Raw genomic sequence first — 6207 nt, 5'->3', positions numbered from 1 at the left:
CTTCCCCGGTCTCCGTTCAGAGCAATGGGATCTGTTGGTCCATTTCTTTAACTGTCTATGGGCTTAGCCCTTTGCCAGAACCAACGTACAGGTACGTATCAGATTTTTACCTGCAGATTTTATTGGAATTATTTATTTGGGCATTTTCAGCCTTTATTTTGATAGGACAGCAAAAGACATGAAAGGGGAGAAAGAGGGGGAAATGACATGCAGCAAAGGGCCGCTGGTTGGACTCGAACTGGCTATCTTTTCAATGCTGGATTCAATCTAAAGGTGTGCTGCTACACCCATTAAACAAAATGTCAATTAAAGCTGGAATTTGTTTGAAGGACAAGAATCTAGAATTCTTGATAAATAACTTGATTGAGCATTGTAAACATTTTATTCATAGGTGCAAATATTTAAAGGTCAAACCCCACATGTCAACACATGACAAAAGAGAACGCCAAGAGACTCATTTATTTATTGGACTTACTTTCTCTACTAGACTAAAGACCCCCAGTATCTTATTTTCTTTATTTTTTCTTTATTTTTTTTTATTGACAATTGTACAAACACATTGTGCCTTGATTGTTTGTAAGATAGAAGTAATAAAATTTAAAAAGAAAAAAAAGTACAACACTGTCAACCTCTATGGTACTACTTCTACTTCTTTAACTGTCTATGCTGTCAACCAACGAAACGCGTTCGGCTTTTGGTCCGTTCGCAAAGCTGTCCGTAGTGAAACAAGTATGGCTCAGCTGTCTGCCAAACCGGCCCTTATATTAGCTTAGTGTGAATGTGGAATAAGTTTCCAAATTCACATTATCTGCTTGAGTTTTATTCGGCAACGTTAGATGAACCACCATTACTATCGTTGTTTAACCTGAATACAAGTAACTGACAGTCTACCAACGGTAACGTTCCGGGTCGATCTATGAACGAGGGTGCAACTCTCTCTCTCTTACTGACTAGAGCTGTTCTTGATCGATTTAAACATGGAAGCGTTTGTAAAATTCACAAGCCAAAGTCAAGGAAGGGACCGTATATTCAGGTGAGTCGTAGAGACTGTTTGTGATCGGGTCGTAAACTGTCCACGTTGTATTTCATTGATAGAAAAGTTAAGTTACTAGATAGGCGTGTGAGATTAAAAGGCAGCGCATGCAAAGAGCATTTAATTGAACGTCAACTTTCTCTCCGTCTTCTTTTTTCCCCCCAGGGCAACCCAATATACATGTGCACTGTCGATATATTTACTTCGAAACAACTCCGAAAGAATTAACCTTGTGTCGAAACTTAAAAGTCTCGAGACCAACATGAGCGCTGGACGAAAATGTGAGTATACTAACAAAAGTGAGGGAGGGGTCCCTCAGTAGCTAACGTTGCAGGAGTTAAGTTGGTTTCGGTGATCCCCGGGAAACCTCATTACAAAATGAGGAGTAGGGCGACTGAATATAAAATACAATCATTAAGACTGATCTAAATTGATAATGCACTACAAAGGTTAGGGTTATGTCCTCACATACAATTACAAGTACTTTTTTATTGTCATGTGAAGCGTTTTTTGGCTTTGTCTTTAAAAGGTGTTATTCCAAATAAACTACTATTAATATTATTCTTACAATTCAAAAATTAAGTGAACTTTTGTAGACTGTGCTCACCATATCAGTGCCTGGTGTTAACACTGAATCACTGTGCTCTGTAGTCAGTCTAGTTGTCTTCCTTCACCATCAGTTTCATAGACTTGCATCATGCACAAAAGCAGCAAAATAAAGCATCCTTTTTATTTTATTATTAATATATGATAGCCCTGTGGTCTCAACCTAATCTGAAGTCAAGTGTTCTCTTCATGGTAATTTTTAACCACTTTGCCGTCCTCCAAAACCCTTTTAAAGTGTCTCTATGAAAACGTAATGATGTTTTCAAGGTCAGGGTGAGCTGTCGACTGCCCAGAAGTCAGGAGCTGAGTCACAGCAAATAACAGCTTCAGTTGTTTGACTTTCTGTCGCTCCCATCGAGCCCTATTTTCAATAATCTCATATGTTATACAAAAAATCTTTTGGAACCAACACCTTTTTTTCCAGGAAATATAGCTTCTTTAAGAATAGAAGGATAGAATAGTTTTAGTTTAAATATTTTCAACTTTAAACTAAATATTACATTGTTTAGCCGAGCTTATAAGCAACCTAGGTTTTACTCATCCTGTCTCATGTTCAGTTGAATAGAAGATGACAGCCTTAACAGTTATTACATTTATACCTCTGTTAAATAGCACATCGGCTCCTTTTCCTTGAAGGTAAATATGTTATTTCATTAAAGGTCCCATGGCGCAAAAAAATCCATTTTATTACGTTTTTTAACATTAATATGAGTTCCTCCAGCCTGCCTATGGTCCCCCAGTGGCTAGAAATGACGATAGGTGTAAACCGAGCCCTGCGTATCCTGCTCTGCCTTTGAGAAAGGGAAAGTTCAGATGGGCAGAGCTGGAATCTTACTCCTTATGAGGTCATAAGGGGCAAGTTTACCTCCCTTTTCTCTGCTTTGTCCACCCAGAGAATTTGACCCACCCATTAGAGAGACATCATGGCTTTCAAACAAGCAAAGTGGCAGTTGGTACTTGGTTAACCAAAGTTTGCTGCAACCTACATACGTCAAAGTGTATTTGTTTGAGCTCTGTAAAAGTGTAGTACAAATTGTAGTTTACAAGAGTACTGTTTGGCAATTTTGCATTCTCTTTGGTATTTATATGCCCTCAGCCCATTTGCTTAGACCAGACTATTGCGATTTGTGTCTTGAGCTTTTTCCCCGCTCTGATTTGAGATGGACATTATGTCGGTGAGTACACTCTATGCTGACAAGTGGACCTGCACCAACTGTGGCAATAACAATGATTACCCTGTAACTGGCCTTGACAGCTCATAGATAGATAGGTTTACATTACAACCCTGACTGAAACTTTTTTAACTTTGACACCCTGTGGATTTTTGTTTTTACAGGACCAAGGCAGATATTTGTGTTGGGGAGATATACACCATTTTGATACAACTTGTTCTTTATACTGAGGTCCTGGTAGTGTCTTTATGATTGTTTTCATAAGCAATCAATTGTTTCCATTTTTCACTGATTATTGAATTCTCAGGATTATGTGTGAATCTGTTCATAAATCACAAATCAATTTGACAACGCTCTGTGTTTTTTAAAATGTATTAAAATCTTTCGGAGAGAGACTTGACACAAGCTTCACATGGAAATTAAGGATATGGTAATGCGTTAGAGCTGTGTCAGGCATAGGGTGACCACCTGCTAATAAGCCCAAGGGGGGACAAGTGGTATGTTTCTGAGGGACAATGTGGGACACTGCCTGGCGAAGCGGTGCCCCCCACGGGCAGACTCACTAATACTGGTTTACCCATTTCTAGCACATACCACCTTACATGGTATATTAATAATGCCCTATGCCCCTGGACATGTGTAACTGCTGATAGGCCAACCAATGTGTATTTTTTTCTAAATAAAGATTGATATTTTGAAATCTCATACAATTATAATATAATTGACAGATGTACCACTAATTTTATTTTTCATTACAATTTATTCACTTTAAATACATTATAATAAAATTATAGGACTAACAGGAAGTGAATTGCTCAACACCACAGGAACAGTTTAAACAAAAGAGTCCTCCCAGTCTTCCTTGTACCCACCTTCTCTTTCTAACTGATGGTGGGGGGGGCCTCAGACTGCTCAGACTCGGGGTCTTTCTCCATTTTTCGAATTGGAAAGCGCGTTCCTAAAAGTCCCTTCCCAGTGTCTGGTAGGCTATGCACGTGCCTGCGCTGTCATGACAACGAATAGGAGGGATTTGAACTATTTGTCTGATTTAAAGTCATATTCTGGACATTATGGCTGATAGAGACGTTTAGAAGTCAGAGAGACTAAATCCGTTCAGATCACAGATCATCTCCAGTCTGTTGTATATTAAAATCAGCAACAGATCTCATGTAGAACATTCTGAGAGCTACAATTAAAACTAGAGACTGTTCCAGCTGATGTGTGGGTCTGATTATATTTTATTAAATCGGAATCGCACCACAGTGTTAAAGTCACTTCCTGTTCTGAAATCGGCTCGAAACTGCCTGACTTTACCGCAGCTTTTAGTGTCCCCCCCCCCCCCACCACCCCCCGGCTCGTTTGGCTGCCTCGGGCTCCAAGATATAGAGCGACCAACATTTTTTTTGGAGCAAGCATTGATTATGCGTGACACGGTCTCAATTTGCGGGACGCGTGAATTGGGCTTCAAACGCTGTGCGCGCACGCGCTACGCGGGACGGGTGGTCACCCTAGTCAGGCAAGGAAGATTTTGCTCCTCTTGGGGCCAAAGAGAACCAGGCCAGGCTCTGTTTGTGCACCACTTAATTGTCTATTCTGTGCATCCGAGCTGCTGCCACAGGCTTCTTTTGTCTCTATACCTGGTCTGTCTGGCTTCAGTAATAGTAGTGGGTGAAGGAGACATGCAGGTGTGACCATTTAAAACAGAGCTTGTGATAGTGGCTTGTGAATGATGCCAATAACATGCCTTCTGGAGGGCTCAGAAAGCAACAAATGCATCGAAGAGCTTGGGCTAGAAAGGTGCCATGACAGTATGTAGACACGCTAAGTAACTAACCATGATCTCTTTCCTTCAGAGAGACAAATGTAATTAGATGAAAGGCAATGTAGTGTGGTTTAGATGTACCTTAACCTCTCTCCATAGGGGACTGCTACTATGAAATGTTGACCTGGCATTTCACATTAAATTGATAACTGCTCTAATATCCTTTTTTCTTCCTCTTTGTCAGTGTTCAGGCTGGGAAACACAGTAAATTCCATTGAGGCTGCTAAGCGAACCATGCAACTCTCTGACCGAGTGCTGTGCCTCTGCCTTACTGCTGCCAACATGAACCGCGCTCTCTACTTTATCTGTGACAATGTACTTTGGGCCAGAAATGTCGGTCTTATCCGCAATATCGACAAGGAACGCTGGAGCCTAAATTCCTCTCGCTGCTACTTTCTCTCGCTAGTTATGAGTCTGACCAGAGATGTTTATGTTGTCCTCCAGTTAATGACACAGAGAGCAAGAGATAAACACTTCAGACAGAAAATGGAGCTGCAGCTCAATGAGAGTCCTGAAGTAGCTGAAGTTGTCGTTCCTCACCTAGATGCGTTTCTCTTTCTGCTCTTAGAGAGCCTAAAGTCGCACCCTGCTGTTGCCTTGGACACGTTGAAGATATATGTGATCTCTTCATTCCCCTAGACAGGCTGGGTATATACAAGTCAAATGCAGGAGTGGTGGGATTTTGTGGTTGGTATCCTCAGTGATTGGGATTGTAACCCTTGCACAGCCCAAGTTAAGACTCAAGCCGTGATAACAAGGGTGGAGATAAACCTTACTGACAGATAAGATAAGAAATTATCATGAACGTTTTTAAAAGGATTTAGTGTCATCTACCTGGAGCTGTAATGGCGGACCGAGGTCAACGTGGTGCTCAGTTAGATTAGACAACCTATCACGGGAACATTTCGTAGCAGATGTTTGAATGACATTTGTTTGACACCAAACTCTGGCCAGCAATAATTGAAGGGATGACTGAATTTGATAGTTTTGTAACACACTTTTGATTAACTGATTGAACAGATTACATTATACTTTTGAAAAACCACTCACATTGAATTAGAGAGAATTAACTTGACACACTGGTTTAAAACTAAGCAAATCAAGTTTATAGTAGCCTGTTTATTTTTCATAATTAAATAACGACTGGTGCATTCCTGTCTCCTCCAACAGCACAAAACAGCAGTTTTATAAATACGAAGTGCTTCTTATTGATGCGAGCTTTTGTACCTATCTGAGAAAAAAGTAAGATCTTAACCTGAGTAGGGTTGCCACTTTAAGTTTACTGCCTTTCTCGGCTCTCTGTTTTGTGATTTGATGCTGCTAAATGTTTGATCTCTATGATTCAATTAATTTAATTGAACTGCTTCTAAAAAAGCACTCTTTCACAGTAGACATTTTGACTTGTCAAAGTAGAAAAAGCACATGTGTTACTAAAAACTACAACAAGAGTCCCAGGGAGAGTGAGCCACTAGGACAATACCACCCTGAAATAAAAGCACCTACATGGAATTGAGCCATCGTTCATTTCATTAATTACACCTGTGCTTTCCCTACTGTGACATTTCAAAATATCT

The 6207-nt window shown here is 40.3% G+C and overlaps 1 pseudogene; it reads left to right on the top strand.

The window, feature by feature from the left end:
- The first annotated feature begins 689 nt into the window (after positions 1–689).
- On the top strand, positions 690–5693 carry LOC116676536 (peroxisomal membrane protein 11A-like; annotated as a pseudogene).
- Positions 5694–6207: the final 514 nt, after the last annotated feature.

The sequence above is a fragment of the Etheostoma spectabile genome, unplaced genomic scaffold (genome assembly GCF_008692095.1).
Source record: "Etheostoma spectabile isolate EspeVRDwgs_2016 unplaced genomic scaffold, UIUC_Espe_1.0 scaffold00003433, whole genome shotgun sequence".
Classification (NCBI taxonomy): domain Eukaryota; kingdom Metazoa; phylum Chordata; class Actinopteri; order Perciformes; family Percidae; genus Etheostoma; species Etheostoma spectabile.
The sequence above is the reverse complement of the archived record's forward strand: the minus strand, read 5'-3'. Positions and strand labels throughout refer to the sequence as shown.